The sequence below is a fragment of the Protopterus annectens genome, chromosome 6.part0 (genome assembly GCF_019279795.1).
Source record: "Protopterus annectens isolate FY-2018-M chromosome 6.part0, PAN1.0, whole genome shotgun sequence".
NCBI lineage: Eukaryota > Metazoa > Chordata > Ceratodontiformes > Protopteridae > Protopterus > Protopterus annectens.
Genome location: NC_056737.1, coordinates 236153665 through 236176913, shown reverse-complemented (window position 1 = coordinate 236176913; position 23249 = coordinate 236153665).

Here is a 23249-nt window from a genome sequence, read left to right as displayed (position 1 = left end):
ATATCAATTGCCTTCAGCCACAGTGATCCTCAGGGCAGCGTAACAACTCACCCTGCTCAATTATACCTCAGGGTAGCATACCTGCTCACCCTGAAACTTCCTCCACCAGGGCAGCGTACCTGCTCACCCCCACCCCACAAATAATAGGCAGCGTACCTGCTCACCTTCCACCACACAAAACCATTGCCAAATCAAACCACATCCTTAGAGGGGGAACAGAAGAGGACAATCCTGTCCCTCTAATCCGCTCCAAGCAACCAAATCTTCCTCCACCAAAACAGGGAGGTTGGGAGGGACCAACTCACGCCAAATGTAACTACTTCTTTTAGCTCCCTACACTTAAACTCATCCTGAGTCCCACCCTTCCTTACCTCACTTCCTTAACTACTCCAATCCCCCTTTACTACCTGCATTGCCATGACTCTAGTGATTAGCCAATCCCTTAATCCCTAGCCTAGCTCTTCCCCACACCCCCTCCCTACACTTTACTTGTGGGTCCAGGACAACTTTGTTTGTGCCAAACTGCATTTTTCCTGGGCCCCCTTTGAACAAACCACACTAAACACACAAAGCCATTTGACGACCTTTATTATATATTATCATAACATGAACTTCAAACATATAAACAATATCAATTGCCTTCAGCTGCAACGATCCTCAGGGCAGCGTAACAACTCACCCTGCTCGATTACACCTCAGGGCAGCATACCTGCTCACCCTGAAACTTCCTCCACCAGGGCAGCGTACCTGCTCACCCCCCCACAAATAATAGGCAGCGTACCTGCTCACCTTCCACCACACAAAACCAATGGCCAAATCAAACCACATCCTTATATGGGGAACCTAAGAGGACAATCCTGTCCCTCTTCTCCACCACCAGCCTAATCCCAAGCCACATATCTTAACAATAATTCCTCTGACCATACACTTACCTCATCCGGCAATCGCAAAACAAATTGATTAAAATCAAAAAGAGACCTACCGTATGTATGCCTTCTTCATAGAAGAAGCCCAGGAATGCTGCACCAGATGCCTGACTATCCTGTCCCAAGATTCCACACCTCCTCCAACAGTGTTTCTGGCACCTCAATAGCTCCCGGAGCCAACCCTTGAAACCTGCAAAACTGAAAGCAGGACAAACTATCAGCAATATCATTCTTAACACCAGGCACATGTACCACTGTAAAAGAAAAATGTATTAAAAGGCTCTACAATACCAACTTCTGCAATATCCTCAACAGCAATTCTGCCCTAGCTGTCTTCTTTTGTAACACCTTCACCACAGCCATATTATCAGAATGAAAAACTACCCACTTGTTCCTCAACTGCTCCTTCCACACCACCGAAGCTGCCCATATCGGCATCAGTTCTAAAAAAGTGACATCACAACTCCATTCCTCATTTCAATCTGTAAGCCATTGCGCTGCAAGCCATCTTCCCCCAAAGTAAGACCCCATGCCGATACCGCCCACTGCGTCCGTAAACAACTGAAGTTCTTCCTGACCCACCCAATCCAATTGCCAAAAGGAAATCCCATTAAATTGTTGCATAAAACCACCCCACAACTTCAAATCCTCCCGCACTAGCCTGGTCACCCTAACCCAATAATGTTTGCTCCTACCTCCTTTTAGCATATAAGCTAACACTCTGCAAAACATCCGACCCAGATGTACCGCTCAACAGGCAAAGTTCAGAACACCCAACAGTTCCATGACTGAACCAACCTGAATCTTATTCTTGTCTAACACCCCCCCCCCATATAGCTGACTGCAGCCTGTCTATCTTATCCTGGGGTAGACGAAACAATCCGCATTCTGCATCTATCATTAACCCCAGGAACTCCAATGCTCTTGCTGGACCTTCCATCTTGTGCTGTGCCAAAGGTACACCCAGTTCCTCATACATACTGGTAAATTCCTGCAACCCCTGTTGAGCCCCCAACTTCCCTTCCCCAGCTAACAAGAAATCATCCAAATAATGCTCTGCCTTCTGCATTCCCACCCTCTGATTCCAAATCCAATTTAAAAGGGTACTAAATTTCTCAAATGTTGTGCATGCCACAGAACAACCCATCAGCATGGCAGTGTCAAAATGGTACTTACCACCTACCTTCATCCTCAACAACGGCCAATCCTCCCTCCTAATGGGCAACAAATGGAAAGCTGATTCAATGTCAACCTTAACCAACCACGGCTCCCAAAATTCCCTGATCACCTGCACTGCATCATCCAAAGAGGCATAACGCACCCTAACTTCTTCATCCCCAATAAAATCATTCACTGACCTCCCTTCTGGAAATGAAAGATGATGAATCAATCTAAACTACCCAGGCCATTTCTTTGGCACTAACCCCAACAGCAACACCTTGTAGCTAACAAAAGGCGGCATATCAAATAGGCCCAACAAGCACCCTGCCTTACAATCCTTACCTACCAACTCTTCCAAAATGTCCTCTTTTCCTTGCACTGAACGGAGGTTCTTACAACTCCCCCCCAAACCCACTGTGGACTTAATAGGAAATCCTTGTTGAAACCCTTGAATAACCTCAGTCTTAAGAATGAAATCAGGACACTGGCAAAGCATATCCTCCAATACCTCTACCTTAATGGGGAAAGGCACCCCTCCCCCGATTGCTTCTAAAGGATCCCATTTCCTCCCTGGGTCCACGAAAATTGCCCCTACCTCGAGCTGTCTGTAATCCTTGAGAGGAAAGAAAATCTCCTTCTCGGCCCATACCAGTGTTGTTCCATGAACCAAAACCCTGCCATCCACAGTAAGCCACGGAATGATTTCCTCCACATCTTAAGCAAGTGTGTGCAAATTTGCACCCAACCCATGAACAAGTACCCTTGTTAAATGACCAACACACCCCACCTGCCTCACCCACACTCATCCTCCTATTAAACCCACCAAAGCTGTCATTCATTGTAGCCAGCCATATATCAGGATGATGCACCTCCCACTGCAGAGACTGGTAAACTGCTTTCCATTTATGGAACCGCTCATCATACCATAACCATGCATTCCCCAGCCTCAAATGTTGTATCTCCCGAATGGTGAGAAAATACCCCAAATGGGACAAAGCCAATGCTCCATCCTTCTCCAGCTGCACTGCCATGTAATAAATAAATCCAACCACCCAGTTGTCCCAAGTCCTGGATCTAAGTTTACCTGTCCTTTTCCTACCCAGCACTGCTAATGCTGCCAACAAGTCTTTGCTAGTGTCTGACTCCACTTCCACTAACCTCTGGACCCCTTACGCATCTAGTAGCTCAAACACATCCACGTACTCACCTTTCCAGATTTTTTCTTTCACCGTCCCCGAAATGTGCGGAGTTAAAATAACCCCTCTATTGCCCTGTCCCAGCACCTGAGTAGATAGCCAGTTCCCTGGCCGCAGCCCAAAATCTGATCCTACCTTCGAGCTAGTCAAGCTGTCCTTACAGCCCAGGTCCATGCCAAAAACACTCATTTTCACAAACAGAATAAGCTGATGTTAACTATAGCAAACTCCAAATGGAGTAAAGGCTCATTTCAGCTAAACAGAATTTAAAACGACTTATGAACCATGTTTACAGAAATCTGAACAGCATAAAAAAAAATACTTATTTATTTGAATTTGTTATCTGGGGTAGAGCAACCCAGCCACTAGGGGTGCACAAGCCAGTGCATTTCTTTGTGCCAGTCCCAAGCCCGGATAAATGGGGAGGGTTGCATCAGGAAGGGCATCCAGCATAAAACTTCACCAAATCATTTCATGCAATCACCAGTAAATATTTCCATACCGGATCGGTCGAGGCCCGGGTTAACAACGACCGCCACCAGTACTGTTAGCCAACAGGGTGCTGGCGGAAATTGGGCTACTGTTGGCTGAAGGAGGAGAAGAGGCGGAAGGCATGGCCGAAGGCAGAAAGAGATGAGAAAGGCTAGGACTGTGGTAGTGAGGGTCAGAACATTGAATGTTGGCAGTATAACTGGTATAGGGAGAGAGCTAGCTGATATGATGGACAGAAGGAAGGTGGATATATTGTGTGTGCAAGAGACCAGATGGAAGGGGAGTAAGGCTAGGTGTATTGGAGGTGGGTTCAAATTATTTTATCATGGTGTGGATGGGAGGAGAAATGGCATAGGAGTTATTATGAAGGAACACTATGCGAAGAGTGTTTTGGAGGTGAAAAGAGTGTCAGATAGAGTGATGTTTATGAAGCTGGAAATTGATGGTGTAATGATGAATGTTGTTAGTGTATATGCTCCACAAATTGGGTGTGCAATGGATGAGAAAGAAAAATGTTGGAGCGAATTGGATGAAGTGGTGATGACTGTACCTAAGGGTGAGAGGGTGGTGATTGGAGCAGATTTCAATGGGCATGTTGGTGAAGGGAACAGAGGGGATGAGGAAGTGATGGGTAGGTATGATGTTAAACAAAGGAATGCAGAAGGTCAGATGGTAGTGGATTTTGCTAAAAGGATGGACATGGCTGTGGTGAATATGCATTTTAACAAGAGGGAGGAGCATAGGGTAACATACAAGAGTGGAGGAAGATGCACACAGGTGGATTATATCTTATGTAGGAGGGCCAGTTTGAAGGAGATTGGAGACTATAAAGTGGTGACCGGAGAAAGTGTAGTTAGGCAGCATAGGATGGTGGTTTGAAGGATGACGTTGGTGATCAAGAAGAGGAGAAGGAGTGTGAGGGCAGCACCAAGGATCAAATGGTGGAAATTGAAAAAGGGTAATTGTGAGATGGAGTTCAGGGATGAGTTAAGACAGGCACTGGGTGGCAGTGAAGAATCACCAAATAGCTGGGTAACTACAGCAGAGCTAGTAAGGGAGATGGCTAGAAAGGTGCTTGGTATCACATCGGGACAGAGGCAGGACGACAAGGAGACATGGTGGTGGAATGAGGAAGTACAGAAGAGTATACAGGCAAAGAGGTTGGCAAAGAAGAAGTGGGATTGTCAGAGAGATGAAGAAAGTAGACAGGAGTATAAGGAGATGAGGTGCATGGCAAAGAGAGAGGTGGCAAAGGCTAAGGATAAGGCATATGAAGAGTTGTATGAAAGGTTGGACACTAAGGAGGGAGAAAAGGACCTGTACTGATTGGCTAGACAGAGGGACCGAGCTAGGAAAGATGTGCAGCAGGTAAAGGTGATAAAAGATAATGAGGGAAACATAATTACAAGCAAGGAGAGTGTGTTGAGGAGATGGAAAGAGTACTTTGAGGGGCTGATGAATGAAGAGAATGAGAGGGAGAGAAGGTTGGATGATGTAGGGATAGTGAATCATGAAGTACAATGGATTAGCAAGGAGGAAGTAAGGATAGCTATGAAGAGAATGAAGAATGGAAAGGCTGTTGGCCCAGATGACATACCTGTGGAAGCATGGAGGTGTTTAGGTGAAATGGCAGTGGAGTTTTTAACCAGATTGTTTAATGAAATCTTAGAAAGTGAGAGGACGCCTGAGGAATGGAGAAAAAGTGTTTTGGTACCGATTTTTAAGAATAAGGGTGATGTGCAGAGCTATAGCAACTACAGAGGGATTAAATTGATCAGTCACAGCATGAAGTTATGGGAAAGAGTAGTGGAAGCTAGGTTAAGAAGGGACGTAATGATTAGTGAACAGCAGTATGGTTTCATGCTGGGAAAGACCACTACAGAAGCGATGTTTGCTCTGAGAGTGTTGATGGAGAAGTACAGAGAATGTCAGAAGGAGTTGCATTGTGTTTTTGCTGACTTAGAGAAAGCATATAACAGGGTGCCTAGAGTGGAGTTGTGGTATTGTATGAGGAAGTCAGGAGTGTCAGAGAAGTATGTAAGAGTGGTACAGGATATGTACGAGGGTAGTGTGACAGCGGTGAGGTCTGCGGTGGGAGTGACGGATGCGTTTAAGGTGGAGGTGGGGTTACATCAAGGATCAGGTCTGAGCCCTTTCTTATTTGCAATGGTGATGGACAGGTTGACAGATGAGGTTAGACAGGAGTCCCCATGGACTATGATGTTTGCAGATGACATTGTGATCTGTAGTGAGAGTAGGGAAGAGGTGGAGGAGACCCTGGAGAGATGGAGATATGCTCTAGAGAGAAGAGGAATGAAAGTCAGCAGGACTAAGACAGAATATATGTGTGTGAATGAGAGGGAGGATAGAGGAATGGTGAGGATGCAAGGAGTAGAGGTGGCAAAGGTGGGTGAGTTTAAATACTTGGGGTCAATAGTTCAGAGTAATGGTGAGTGTGGAAGAGAGGTGAAGAAGAGAGTACAGGCAGGGTGGAGTGGGTGGAGAAGAATGTCAGGAGTGATTTGTGACAGATGAGTAACTGTAAGAGTGAAAGGGAAGGTCTACAAGAGGGTAGTGAGACCAGCTGTGTTATATGGGTTGGAGACAGTGGCATTGACAAAAAGGCAGTAGTTTGAGCTGGATGTGGCAGAGTTAAAGATGTTAAGATTTGCACTGGGTGTGACGAGGGTGGACAGGATTAGGAATAAGTATATTAGAGGGTCAGCCCAGGTTGGAAGATTTGGAGACAAAGCCAGAGAGGCAAGATTACGTTGGTTTGGACATGTGCTGAGGAGGGATGCTGAGTATATTGTATATTGGGAAAAAGATGCTAAGGATAAAGCTACCAAGTAACAGGAAAAGAGGAAGGCCTAAGATAAGGTTTATGGATGTGGTGAGAGAGGACATGCAGGTGGTTGGTGTGACAGAGCAAGATGCAGAGGTCAGGAAGAAATGGAAACAGGTGATCCGCTGTGGTGACCCCTAACGGGAACAGCCGAAAGAAGATGATGATGTTATCTGGGGTAGAGCAGTATTCCCATGGGCCCATTTCATTCTCAGTCCAGGGAAAAACAATAGTTACGCAATAATCACTTGACATTGTATACAGAGTGAATGACAAAATGCAATATATACATATATTATATACAAAGCGAATATCATAGTTAACTTGAGGGAATAAAGGCAATATATAAATGACATTATATACAGAATAGAAAAACACAACAGAAACAGAAATTGTATCTAGAGTGGAAATCACAGTTGACATACTCAACGAATAACAATCAAAAATAGTCAGAGCAAGGCATGTAAAAAGAACAAGGGAATGACGAGGTTAAGTTGTATGACAAGAGAAATAGCAGTTGCATTTTCTGAGCCAGTAAGATAACTTTACCTATGGCATTTCTACAGTGTCTAGATGGAAAAAGGGTGAACCCATTAGCTCGAAATAGTACAGAGATGATTTTTTTTGTTTCTAGTCCAGGCAGAGTTGGAAATTTAGGAAGGGGGTCTTTGAATGAATAGGTATTAGAATGAAGTGACATTAGTAATATTCTTATTAAGATGACTGAGGATTTTAGAGGCCTGGAGAAAGAAGTGAGCTTTTACATAGTGCCAAAAAGATTGTTCTTGTTTTAGAAGAGTTTAATAGTAATTGTTTATCACTGACTCTTTGAATAAGGGCATGCAAATCATCCATAAGTTTGAGTTCAAGAAAACAGACGTAACAGGTGGGGCAGAATAGGACCATGTCTACAGAATAAAGCAGGAGAGAAAGATGGGGTAATTCAAAAGGAGGTTTGATAATGTAGACAGCCAAGCACTTGTCAAGCAGAAGGGAAGATAGATGAAGTCTGTAAAATGTCACGTGCAGTTCCGTAAGCTTTAGCAAGGTCAGGCAGTTAATAAATGATTTAGAACTTCCAATTACATGTGAATGTATACAACAGAAGGCCTGCAGCAGCAAGTACCTTTTGCAGTCATTTAATTATTTGCTGGACCCTAACAAATGTTATATTTGCTCCATTCAAGTGTATAATTAAAATAAAAATGTTCCAGAATTGTTCAGGATATAATAGGTTTCCAGTACCATAAGGGAAGCCTCAAATCCAAACAGGGTTTGGCCAATCAGAGTTAATTGGTTAAATCAGAATGGGAGGAGACACAGCTGGGCTTACTCACTAGGTAAAAATAGTTTGACTCAAACCTAGCAGTTCTACAAGCATTTGTGAAATGAAAGGGAAAACAAACAAAAAGATTAAACTGGTTAATCAAATTTTGAAATGAATGAAAGTTTTAATGTACTTGTCTGTGTTGTATTTGTAACTTAATAGCTCAATGTAAAATCTGTACTGTCTTGCTGGGACTTGGATTTCTATACATATATATTTAAGTCATTCTAGACTGAAACAATAGTGTGGCCATTGTATTTGAGGATGTAATCTTTGCCTTGATGTTGGTGTGCCTTATTAGTGCACTTAGATCAGTGGTGTAACAAACATTTTTTTGCTTAAGTTGATTAAGGTAGTGCTGTGGCAGAGAGTGGTACATGCCTTAACATTCAGCTGCCCGTGTTATCTTAAGAATTATACAATGACTGGTCACTAATATTCAAAAACGAGCTCTTTGATTGGTCAGCCCAATCAGTGTGCCCGTTGTAAATCCTAGTATAAATCAATGGAAAAAGGTCCGGTCTCCTAGACTTTTTTCCATTGCTATATACTGTAACCTTTATTTCTTTTTTTTACAAAAATAAAAAAAAATCTGTAATCCAGACTACGGCTATAGCAGAAAGACAGGACAGAAAAAATACTAGGAAAAACAGGTAAGCTACTCAAAACTAACGACACGTACCTAATTTTCCTTATATTTCCTACATTCTCTCTCTCTCTCCTACCCCTAAACTGTCCAAAACATTTTTTTTTTAATTAAAAAAAAGAAAACAAAAAAAAAATGGAGCAATGGAGACCTTTTCTCCATTGCTTCCTTTCCAAAACACTGATGTACTGGGTATGCGTGGGAACGTATGTCCCATATGCATGCACAGTACATCAAAAATATCAACAGGCTATCTAGTAGCTGTGGAAGGGCAGCACAGCGCTGTTATACAAAGATATTATTTAAGAAAAGTAAGTATTTTTTTTCTTAAATAATGTATTGTATAATAGCAATAACTGACTCCGTGGTGTGGTATATTAAGATTTACCCATGGTTGGCTTTATTTAATCACTCCAGCTTCGCCCTCGTGATTAAACCACACCAACCATGGGTAAATCTTAATATACCACACCGACATCATTGGTTATTGCTTAAGTAGTGTGCTCATTAACATTCAGCTGCCCACATCATCTTGAGGAATAATTTTGCATCAACAAATGTATATAATTTCTTCTTGTTCTTTCCAAAATATGAACTTTTGCTTAATTTAGGAATGCACTGAGTACCTGAGAAATGGTATGTATACACAGTACATTATCTAAAGGCAGAAGATTTAATATAGAAATGTTGGCCTGGACAATGTGACCCATATTATGGGTGCTTCATTATAATACCTAGAAAAGAGAAGAAAGAAGACATTTAAGTCTAATTTTAGCCTGGCTTGTACAGTTTGTGAAAAACATGGGTCAAAATGATCTTGCCAGATATTGCCACAGTTAAAATATTAAACTGCATTTAGCAATTTACAGAGAGCTGCTTCACTAAGTAATTTTCTCTTGTGTGATTTCACTTCAGCACATATCTGAGGTACCAGAGAGAACAGCTTATTACTGTCAGTGTGATTTGTGACACAGACCTTTATTACCATTAGTGCACAGAGAACAGTAGAGCAAGTAGAAAATGTAACCTCTGAAATAACAGCTGCGTAGCTCTCATCAGGCACAATCCCTCAAAGAATGAGTCAACAATATACCATATATGAGTATAATGACTGCCTTTCTACTAACCGTACATCCTCTATAAGTTAATACAAATGTAAACTGTGTGCTACTAAGACAGTTATAAAAGTCAAAGGTTTAACTGCAAGTAATCTCCTTAGATATGTGGAATGTATTCATAATTCCCAATGTCTCCTATTCCAAAGAGAACATAACATAACCTAATACTTTTTTTTAATTTAAAATGCTCTTCACATTGAGAACAATACACTTTAAAAATAAAATGCATACAATGTACCACTAAGTTTAACTGTTTCTTAGACTGTGACCAGATGTGCATAATTGTCAAAACAATCATAAAACAATGACCTGTCACAGATAGGGAGACACAACTGAGGGGCTGGTAGAAAAAAGTAAAAAGGGAAACGTGACAAGGCAGTACAGGCTATAATGGCTACTGTTCCATCTGAGTGTAAAATAGCTTGGTTATATTCAGGTTATATTAGTAATATGGGAATGGAATAGGAAAGTGAGGTAATCATATGTAGCAAGTAAGCATTTAAATTAGGCCCAGATGAAAACCAATCATGGCAGTTTTAGGGAAATGAAAAGAGCTGTTATGATGGGCTGGGGAAGAAATTGCACCTTCCAACCAGCTCTGTATGAGACAGTCTACAGTAAGTAGCCACTGAGAAGGACAAAGCTCACAAGGGAGTAAACAGAAAGAAGTGAAGCACCACAGAGTTGAGAAAATGAAAAGCTATTCATTACAAGGGATCAAAAATCCAGCGTTTCCACAAGTATAATATAGCAGGTTTTAACAATTGCTTTTTATGTCTGCTATCAATTCCACAATGTTCTCAGAGGCTAAAAAATTCCCATGCCAAGAATTCTTATATATCAGATCTGGACAGGAAACTGTAACACATATTGCAAAATCGCTGTCACAGAATGATCTAAGAGGTAACTAGAGCACACACCTACTTCTGTCAAACCAAACCCCTTGTATAATAATTATCTGCAGTACCACTCAAGTAAGAAATACATTAATATAGAAAAATTAGCTACTGACTATTCTTCCAGCTAACAGCAATAAAACAATGACACAAAGATGGGATCAATATATACATACAAATGTGTGTATATATATATATATATATATATATATATATATATATATATATATATATATATGTGTGTGTGTGTGTGTGTGTGTATATATATATATATATATATATATATATATATATATATATATATATATATACACACGCACACACACACACACACACACACACACACACACACACACACACAAGTCCATTAAACAATAGCACAATGCTGCGCCCTAAAACATAGAAGAATATGGGAGTGAGCACAAACAACCCAAATTTTGGTAACTTGAATATGATTAAACTGATCCCTATGAATTTCATGTGCATGCAGTTTTCTTCTGGATAAATGACAAGATGAATGTTCGTAGTTTATCCCTTAAAGCAGGAACTTGTGCCTAGTGGCTCTGACTTAGCTATCAAAATTACAAAAAAATGCATGGCTATAAATATAGCCGCAGTTATAAATATATATATATATATATATATATATATATATATATATATATATATATATATATATATGTGTGTGTGTGTGTGTACAAGCCACAGATGAAAGACAGAGCAATGAACATCAGGGCTAACACTGTCAGCATGATGATCACTATTATTTATACGTCAAAGTACCTGTTTGTCATTATTCTTGGAGTCATCAGTGCCCTTCATAATACAGGGGACAGTGAACTCAGAAATAACTTCTGAGAATATTCTGTCCAATATACCTTGTTCAGAAATGGATACAGGAACAGCACTATTGCAACTTTAAACACCAGTATGTGCAGCTACTTTGCTTTTTTTGCAATGACTTCTTAACTACCACTACACACACAAACACATGTATAGACAGATAGACAGACAAACAGACGGATATGAAAGGTATGAGAAAATCAGAGTAAATGGAAAAATCCATGCAGATGTTGGGAGAAAGCAGCCTCCATAAAGTCAATAAATTAAAGTCAGGACTGACCCTTAAACCTTACAGTTGTGAGATAATACAGTAAGTATATGTTATATAATAATACACGAACTGTGAGATGATGAGTAGAGAGTAAACAACAACCTCATGCCAGTTACATCACCAGGAACCGCATTCAAAGGTGATCTAATATTATCAACCATGCCTGCAGCAAGGGATTCCTTATCATCAGTGTCTGCCATTAACAGGAATAATGGCACCAACATGATTCTGGTCGAATGCTTATCAACAAAGAGCTCTTTCTACAGAAGACATCTGTTAGTGCAGGAAGACTGTAGAGGTTTCACAGCCAACACCCCAAAATTAATGATATTACTAGAGCACCTTACTAATTGGATGAGCTCCTCACTTTTACAAAATCAGGTAACCCAGCAACAGCAAATTAGAAAAGTTGTTTTAGATGGGGGACATCAAGACTTGTCTTCCTGTGCTTGAATTCAAAAGACTGGCATTACGTCAGTGTATATTTCCTAATCCTAAAGCCTATGGTGATGAAGGTACAATGTAATATCCTTATTTGTTCCCTTCCAGAATGGGTGACATATATGTGATACATTACGACAACTGAATCTGGCTATGCAAGGATCAACAATGGATATGCAGGTGGCTGTGCTATTTTTCTTTATGGATCTGACTTATACATTGTCAGAGTGTGCACTCTTTACTGAAAGACCAGAACCAAACATCCAAGGGAACCCACAGAGGTTACTAGCTGGCAACTGCTCCTAGCTGTCATTATCGATACCACCCCAATGTAATGTCTCCCTCATGTGGCAACATCACCTTCAGCTGAGACACATACGTGAGAATCGGTGGTGAAGATTTAAGTAAAAGACTGCCAAGGTCTGGTCATATGACAATATAGTGAGATAACGGATCAGTACTCTATGCACCCACATTAATTTCTGAAATGTAACATTATGTGTAGATGCCACCGTAGAGAGTGAAGAAACATCAAGTTGCTCTCTTCATAGGAAAGATCGTTATATTATTACTTTAATTACGTGTAGATGTCACCGCAGAGAGTGAACAAGCATCAAGTTGTTCTCTTCATAGAAAAAAAGATTGTTATATTATTACATTATTTACTTTTGCTTACTGGGAAAGTTAGACTGGGTGGGTAACCGGTTCACAGTGGAGGCCCAGGGTGAAAAGCTCCATAGTGATGCAAAGGACCACTACCATTACAAATACAAATAAAGCATTCAAACAATTATTCAGAAGACATGAAATATTTACTGACAGAGCACATAGATTATTATACAGAATACAAAATAAGGATTATTTGAAAAGTCCACACAATTTACATTTTTTAGTTGTAATTCCAAGGTGAAGGAATTTGAAGTATTTACCTTTGAATAACAGATTTAAGATGGAAGAAGAAGAATTATAGTGGTTGTTTCGAGCTTAGTAGGGAATTAGTGTAGTATTGTGGACATCACGGTATTGTTCTCCAGTAAAGAGGGGTCTGACTGTGATACTGTTTACTGTGTTGCAAGACATAAAGATCCTTACTGAATATGTACCTATTTCACAAAAATATCATGAGTTGCTCCCCCCATTGTAAATAATACTATGCATGTCACTGTTCTATTTATGTTTGTGTGTATCATTGTTTGTACTTTGCCTTACAGCCCAGGTCTTGACATACCAGTATATTTAGTACAGTTCACTTACTCAGTTAACAACTGTTAAATAGATTAATAGGTAACATGAAGAAACTCTCTTCAAACAGTGATTCAAGCACTGTTATTTTACTGTCTAGACAACTGGGATGCATGTTTCATTATGGTAAAATACAGTAACTTCACAACAGTACTAAGCAGTGCTATGGCAAAGTCTGTTTTAAAAACTTAGTCTAAATATCTGTGTTTGTAACAGCTTCTGCTCCCCTCTGTTCAGGTCAAGCATCTCAGGTTGCCAATTGAGTGACTGCTGGCCATTCTGAAGACTCATCTCAACTGATCTCATGATCGTCAATATTTCAGGTAGGTATTTATTTGTCTGTCTCACACCTTTCCAGTGAAACTAACTACCTTCCCTGCTCTGGGCATGCAAGTCTGCAGATTCATTTTAGAAATCCCTTAAACTGCATGTCATTTTTAGAGTTTACCTTAATGCGTTCAGGGACCTATTAGATTAGCTAATCAGTCTGTTCATTCTTATCAAAGCAAATCCAGTGTTTAATCTGACTGCATCCATCTTGTGCGTATAATCAAATGTTCGGTGTTTGTAAGGTGCTCAGGCCTAAGGATCTTAATTAAATAAAAACAAAGGTAAAAATAACACACCCCAGAATAACAATATATTAAAACCTGTGATCATTCCAGAAAAAAAAAAGATGTCTCCCTGTGAATAATACATTCTATAGTGGTCCATAGTAATGGCCTAAAACCAGTGACAGTCACTCAATATTATAATAGTTATACAGTCATATCTGGTGTCACTGTAACTGAAAAACACTACCCCTTTACCCATATGGAGACTACATACTAAAATGTAACCCACACAATGTAATTTGTATGTTCTATAAAAGGTAAGCTAACAGTAAAAGCTGTAGAAATGTAGAAATACAGCATGTCTGCTTAACTGAATTGCATAGTCAGAAATGCTGTGTTTGCAAAGGTCAAAGAAATTAAAGCTATCCATAGTAGTGATATAAGACCAGAGGTCAGGTGAATCTTGACAGAAAAGATGTGATATAAATAATGCAGTTAAATCAGTTGTTCCCAAAATCCAACGACAAATTAAATTGAATAAATGTATGTATTCTTCAATGAACCCTATTCCTTATTGCATTAGTGGATTATAACAGTACTATATTCACATCTGCCAGCATTAACCCTGTACAGAAACAATGTGGCTTGGGATATTTGGAATAAAATCCATATGGTAGTTAACGCTGATGCTGAAGAATCATTTTGTCATTATTTCTTCACTACATTAAGTATGATCGTACACACTGCATCTTCAGTGCATGTGTACAGTCTGTTCAATTCCTAGCAGGCTGTCTCTTATTGTGAGTCACCACTAGAGGGTAAGCAAGTATTAGTGTGTGTATCATGTCCTATCCCATCCCCTTGTAGATCAAAAGTCCTTCTAATGGACAGTCAGGTTTTTACCCCTGAACTGACCTTTCAGTCACTGTCCTACACAACAAACACACACATATGTGCACAGAAGTATACACATACACATACACACACACACACACACACACACACACACACACACACAAGCACTATTCTGGAATGCGGTAGATGATATTCGGCCTTGGTTATGTACTAGATCCCAGCACTTAATCAGATTATTTCCCAAGCACTTTAAGTAGACGTTCAGATCCTCTTAACCCTGCTGTGAGTGCAAATACCAGGTCAGTGTGCGCTCAAAAAAAATCCAAACTGTTGTCATTGTAAAGTTGACTAGCAACCACCTGGGAAGTTCACAGAGGAAAGGAGGTGTCTCCAAGCAGTGCCCTGACAATCTACGTAAGACAAGCAAAACATCTACAACTTAGGAGGGATTTCAGTTCCTAAGTAGTTTAAGAGAGGGTTTCATTCTGTCTGTCTGTTAGATGTATCTTTTGCATCTTTTTGATGCAGCATTTTGCAGTCTCAGACCCAGTAATTTAAAGCTAAAAGCAAACCCTGAATGACAGGTGACAATATTTTCTTATGTCTTGCACGATCAAAGAAAATACCATTCCTACATCTGTTTGCCGAATCCCCACACAAGCTGTGCTGTTCACCCTGTGTTGTCCTAACCCCTGTCAGTTTAAACTGGTTTAAATGAGTTTGTCATTTCATTGCAACTCAGGTGCCTTGGCTCTCGGCACAAAGACTTGCAGTGTTCAGAGCTGGTAGCAGTTATATGATACTCAGCCACATTCTTGTTCAAGTCACATGGCGCATTCCTAGGCCACTTTACCAAAAGCTGTGCAGTTCTTCATCATGCCAAGACAAGTCTCTTAGGAAACTGAATGTGCAATTCATTCTTAGCTGATGATGCTTTATAAAATAAAAAAATAAGTATTTGTAAAGGAAAACTGCACATTTTTCACTTTTACTGTCTACAACTTTTAAGTACTACTATGCAAATAATGCACTAGTGTCTTGTGTAATTTTTATATTGAAGCTTGTTGCTGTTTCAGTCATTATCATTTTCCCAAAGACAGTAATTTAGCTCATGGTTGTGACATAAACTACTATAATAAGTAGCTATTTAAATTACACTTACTACCAGGAGAAATGACTTTCCTTCTTCTTCTTGGCAATAACATGATTGTTTTAAATGCCAATATTTGGTTACAGGAGTTGTGGTGTATATATATATATATATATATATATATATATATATATATATATATATATATATTATCGAATGGTCAGTTCCACAAACCACTGTTTGTCAAACTGACCTCACACGTTCAATTCAGCAAAAGTGAACATCAGCAAGGATCTAACACATGGAATTCCATTACTTGGCCAACATTGCCAACATCAGGAAATCTGCCCTTTTCCCTACTGTAGTGCGATCTCGGAGTTGGTATATAAAGGTAGAGTGGTATCAGCCCCCCACCTTGGGTGAGTTTTATATACTGCAGTGTGTGTGACCATCACAATGTTGGCCAAATAATGGTATTCTCTGTGTTCGATCCTTGCTTATGTTCACTTTTGCTGAAGTAAACGTTTGCTGTTGTCTGTTTGACGAACAGTGGTTCACAGAACTGACCATTCGATAATATGACATAAACCCATTTTCATACTGACAAGGTACTATAAGTTGCAAGCCATGCAGCATAATTCAGTGGTATTTTCATTTAGCACCAGTTATTAATATTAGGCTGTTGTTTGATTTTGTGTATCAAATTAATATTTTTGAATTTCATTAAATAATAATCAACCCCCAGGTTTGGTCTTTGGTGTAATCATCTCTTCATGCTTCTGAATACCATCACTGAGCCTTACAAGGCTTGGTTTAGTGATCTTGGAAAGTCAAATATGGGAATTCCCTTCTGAAAAAGAGCCACTCTTCTAAATTGCTCTAGGTCTACAACTATGTCTTCAGGGGGCAGAAAACTTAAATGATCATCCATTCATCTTCAGGCTTGGTATTTCTTATTCAAGCCTCTAAGTAAGTCAGCTGGCTCATTTGTCATTTTTTCTGTGTATGCATCTGGTTACCCTTCTTCAAGAGATATTTCTACTTTCATCCATTTTTCTTTGGTTATGCATATGTTCAAGTATCCTTCATTGGGCATGGATATAATCATCCATTTTTCTTTAGCTATGCCTATCCATCTATATTTGGTTTCTGGTTATCCATCTATCTCTAGTCATCTATTTCCCCTCTAAAACTCAGCTTTCCTGTTGTTGCTAGTATATCACTTTTGAGGTGAGCAGACTGAATCAACATCTTCAGTAATACTTCCCACAACACCTTTATAAGTCATATGATCTGGGATCCATTTATCAGTTCTGAAATCAACTGCTAAACATATAATGCCATGGAAACCCTTCTGTGTAGCCTCTCAGTCATATGCACAAAACAGTTTTTCTGCTGTTCAAGTATCATGTCTAAGTAGGTGTGTTCTTAACATCAAGTTATGATTTATAAACTGCATTGTTAGCACCGAGTTATTGGTTGTATATACTGCATTTTAATATGCTAAGACAAACTTGTATTTTTAGGCTGTAATAGATTGTGCTCAATGTTCACAGTTTTGATTGCCTTTCTGAATGCTTGGATAAACATTTCAGCTAACCAAGTCATATCCAAATGGCGGGGAGCAAATGTGAATTTTTTTCTAGCATGTAGCTTAATGAAGGTTTTAAACCCCTCCAAAGTACAGTGCGGGATGTTGTTACTGGCAGACCATTTATTCTGAGCATTGTTTGAGCACTGCACCATTCTTCTCTGATGTAGTCAGGTCTGTACAGATAACCTCTGACCATTTACAGTACACATCTACAGCACTGAAAAAAACATCATAAAAGCCATACTAGCATGTGTCATATTCCTTGATAAAACTACAACAGTACACTTTATTATAAAAATGCTGCATGCACAAATAATTGTGACCTTTAAGATGACTGAAAGGAAGATGATCACTTTGTCAATGAGGTACTGTGATATAAAACCGTTAACATGAATGGTTTGTACTAAGATAAACAGATAATACCTGACTACTTAAAAGTACTTAAAACGGAGTGGTGGAGACTACAACAACTTGCAGTGTGTACTCCGAAAGGAAATCAACAGCCGTCAAAATCTGTCTGAAACCACTTCAGGAGTCCAGTTTAACTATTACATTATAGTCTGGTGATGTACCATTAACGAGTCACAAATTCATTTCCTACTAGAGCTGCACCAGTCAGAAGGAGGCCCTACTGCTGCTTTCAATAAACATGGTGTTTTCACTGAGGGACATGCATTTTAGCTAAATGACCTGTGAATCTGTGCCGTGCTAGCCACATGACAGCTGCAAGAGATTGGGGCCAAGTTCAATAAATGTTTGGTTGATGGATCAGACTACATATTTACATATTTTCAGATAACAGCATTTTTTATCAAGTTAAAAATGCTGGGCATGTAGTAAGAGTACAAATACTACTGACCAATAAGCCTGACCAGTCTGATCTGTAAGGCTATGGAGCGAATCATTATGGAACTCATAAATGGAGAGATTGGGAACCTTCAGTCGCTGGACCCCACACCGTTCGGCTTCGTCAAGGGCAGATCATGCCTCCTGGATCTGGGTGGATTTCCTTGAGACAGTTACTCAGGCTATAGATAAGGGAAAGGAGGTACACACGGCTTACCTTGACCTTGCTAAAGCATTTGACACCATTCCCCATTCAGGTATTATTGATAAGCTCACCAGCCTGGGCATAAACCCTTACGTCACAAGATGGATCACAAACTGGCTCTCAGACAGATCCCATAAAGTAAGAGTAGTGGGATCTATGTCCGAATCCAGACCAGTAATGAGTGGTGTGCCTCAGGGCTCTGTCCTGGGGCCCCTCCTGTTTGGCATATACTTCTCAGAAGTACAGGCAAGCATGGAAGGGCTGTGGCTGACTAAGTTTGCGGACGACTGCAAACTGGGTGCTATAATAGAGTCTCCGGCTGTCATGGAGATCCTCCAGAAGGGCCTAAATGAAACTGATGCATGGTGTCAAAGCCATGGTCTCAAGCTAAATGCAAAAAAATGCGTAGTCATCCCCTTTGGAAAAAACAGAGTACCCGCAAACTACAAAACAGGAGGTAATCTCCTGAAATCTGAAGAAGAAATAAGGGATCTAGGGACCCAAGCAGATAGTCAGCTTTCCTTTTATAACCATGTTGCCAAAGTGGTTAGAACATCCTTCTGTGTGACCCATCTGATCACGAAATGGTTCGCATCAAGATCTAAGGATGTAATGGTGCCCCTCTACTCTTCCCTCATCAGACCCATTATTGAGTACAATGCACCAATTGGAATGTACCTGGCTAGACATCTCCAGCAGCTGGAGAGACCACAGAGGTACCTAACCAAGAGGATTACTGGCCTCAAACAGTTGCTCTATGCAGCACGATTGAAAAAGCTAAGACTGTTCTCTGTTTCATACCGCTTTCTCAGAGGCGATCTCTGTCTAACGTACAGAGCCATATCCAACCCAGAATTGTTGAACATGCTTCATCTTAGCAAAACCAAATCTACTTGAGCTACATGCTCTAGGGATATAAACCTCAACACAACAATGAATAGAACATGCTGGAGGGATAGATTCCCTTCGCAGAGACTTCCCTTACTATGGAACAGGGTCCCGATCTACATAAGACAGAGCCCCTCACTATCATTCTTCAAGAGGAACCTTGATGAGTGGATGGGTAACAGAAAGTTCACACCGGGGATCACACCAACAGCACTACTAGATAGGGGCCAAGGGTACTAGCTGCTAGTACAAGGGTCTAGGGAACTACTAAAGGGGCGGTGAATACTGCACAACATGGCTGGGCTAATATATGCCTTCGGGCAGATAGCCCAGTACCATCCTATGAACCTATGAACCTAAATGAGTATGTGCACATTCTGTGATAGGTCTGCTCTCTACACAGAATGGGTTTCAATATATTCTGCCATTATTTGATTTAATATGCTGGGAACATCAGAGCCTATCAGGTCAAATAATGGCACAAGATATTGAAACCCATTCTGGGTACAGAGCAGATCTGTCACAGAATGTGCACACACTCATTTGTACTGAAAAAGTGGGTTATCTGAAAATGAGTACATGGATGGAAGCAACATTTTCTCAAACCTAAACATTTCTGCTACAGTTTATTTGAATGGGATACTTTTTAATCTATAATATGAAGTTGCAGCACTTATTGTGGTCATTTTTTAAATTATTTTTAATAAAACAATAAACACACATATATAGATTATATATTGCCTATACTGTAAGATGTTAACACATTTTGTACTGACACCACTCTAATATAATTTAATATTTAAGACAGTGTCACTTGCAATGGATATAGTCATTGAGTCTGTCAGACAATCTCTTTGTTTTCTTTAATACTGTTCTTGAAAACTGAACCTTTGTCTCTGATATAATAGATAATGAATTAGAATCTAAATCAGTGTGTTGTATCTTGAAATAGCGCACAATCATTTCTTAAAAGCAAGCATATCAGTTCTCTTTTCTTTCTTCTTAAACTGTTATCAAGAACATATGGAAATCAATTTAATTTGTAAGGGAAAACATGGAAAGGATCTGTGAGATATTTTGTTTTGCTTATATGCTAATATGCTCAACGCTCATTTAATGGCATCTGCTGTACTATATTGCGGGAAAAGAGTTCCTTCTATAATGTACAAATGAGTAATGGATTCATACCCATCAGTTAAGTTTTTTGGAAAAAGGAGCCCTACAGGATAACTGACTCAGCCCCAAACACTATTAGAATCATGTTAATCAATATGTACAGTTTAAGAAATAATATCATATCATAGCTTCTTATTCTGACACAGATATTGTGAATAAAACACGAATAAAAGGTGGGCATGGGATTATATTAACAGCTTTACTGTATTTGAATGTAACCAGAAAACAGGAAAGTAAAGGGTAGATGGTAGACAGAGCCTATGGAGCTGTGATCCACCCCATTCCCCACCAATAACTTAAATCTTTAAAATGTAAAAACTTAAAATCCTATAACTGCCATGGATGAGCCACTTAAGTCACACCACTGGTATGAGACAGATTAAAGTATATGAAAGCCACACATGTCACCATCATCATCATCATCAATGACCCCCTTTTTCCTATTTTCTACATGGGACTGGGGTGTCGTGTCAGTTGTCATAATTTCTCTCAATTCAATGCTACTCTCCTGACTGTCGCAAGTCTTCTCTCACACAATCCTTCCATCTCTTTGCTGGATGCCCTCATTTCCTCTTGCCTTCTTCCTGTCCCCCCAAATCTTCTTCAGCAGATTGGCTTCTGCTTTTCTATACATTTGATCAACCCACCATAATATGTTCCCTTTGACCTTCTCCTGCAGTTGGAGCTACATTTGGCTTTTGCTCTTAAGTCCTCATTTCTTTGTTTGTTCCACAATGTCCATCATACTACCAATATCAGGCACTTCATCTCAAATTCCTTCTAGCTTCCTCATCTGCTCTGCTTTTACTACACAGCTTTCTGTAAATACAGTAATACTGGTCATACCACTGTTTTGTATACCTTACTTTTCAGCTTCTTTGGCATTCTTCTGTCATAAACTTTGTGCTAATTGACTGTAGTCCCTCTGATTCTAGCTTTGACCTCCTCATTCAGACTTCCCTTCTCCTCAACCACCCTTCCCAGATTGCTGAAGCTGTTAACCTGTTCTACTATTTTCCCTTCTATCTCAGTTCTCAACTTCTTCTCATTTCCCCAATTTGCTGCCATTACACTGTCTTATCTGTACTCAGTTTCATCCCATGTGCCTTCAGTTTTGCATTCCATTCCCTTACCCTTTGCTGAAGTTCTTGCTCAGAGTCTACCTTAGTGCCAAACCATCTACAAACAGCAACCTTGTTCATTTGTCCCCTACAACCTGTTTGCTGATATAGTCCATCACCAGCATGAATAGCAGTGGACTCAGAGGTGAACTCTGACACACAGCCACTTCAACTGTGAACCCCTCTGTGAGATGGGCACACAAATATGTATCACTAAGTAAGTTACTAAGTGCGTATATCCTCAGGACCATGCATGCATGAAATGTGCACTGTTGTCCTGGATGTACATCTACACCATGCACATCCACAAACAGGCTCCATACTGAACACCTTATGGAATCTTTGGCTTTGCTGCTCAGACCCCTTTTTCACAGCTCTCTCTCTCTCTCTCTCTCTCAGTTTCACTGCTGCACAATGATCACTTGCTCACCGTTACTGTACTTTAAACTCTTATATTCACAAACACACACACACACACACACACACACACATTAATCTTCAAGGATGACAGACAATATTTTCCAACATTCCATCCTTCTGTTCTGGCCCATGATGGTAAAGTGCCACCATCCCAGATTACCAGGCTGTGGACTTCCCAATTAATGCTTCACTCTTGCTACTAAGCTAATAATTATAAGCTTGAATGACAGCATGTAGTAAAGCAGCCTGGCCAATTAGAGGTAGATGCCAGCAGCTTGTCACCAGTTAACTATAAATACCAGTATAATTATCAACTAGTAAATAAGAAAATGATGCCACAAACATTTTAAAAGTGAATAAATAAAAAATACATCAGTTAAGAAAGAACGAGATAAAAAAACAATTAGTTAAATATACACAGAAATATGGAATTCCACAAAGTAACAGAAAATAATCATTTTGAACAAATAATATACAACAAAGAAAAATCTGACTACAGTTATACTGTTCATTCTATCTCTTACTGAAGTAATTGCTGCCTGACTATAGTAACTGAATTTCCAGAATATGTGAGGCACAAATGCAAAGAGAAAAAATGTACATGTCACAGGCTACAGGTAGCACTTCTCAACTGACCATCTGTCTATCTTGTTCAATCAGCTATAGCTTATATCTATAGCTATCAATCTCTCTCTCTCTCTATATATATATATATATATATATATATATTTGCGTGTCTGTGCGTGTGTATTTGTCATACAGAAACAGTGTCACATTTACTTCCTGATGAGTTTGTTTGCTCGGGCTAGCTATTTACTTTTAGACTGCTCTAATTGCTCTCTTATAACCCACAAAAGCATACTGATGGCATAAAAAATCAATTATGGCTTGCTTCATGACTCCCTCATTTCACATTCTAGGTATAACTACTGTGTTACCCTGTTGAAGGAAGTTATAATCTGCAGTTGCAAACTACATATATTTTTCTATGCATTTTATAGAAAAAGGCAGAATTTACAGAAAGAAACACACATACTGCAGATTAAATCATATATTTTAGTTTAAATGCTGCACGCTTTATAAGATTTAAGACAGC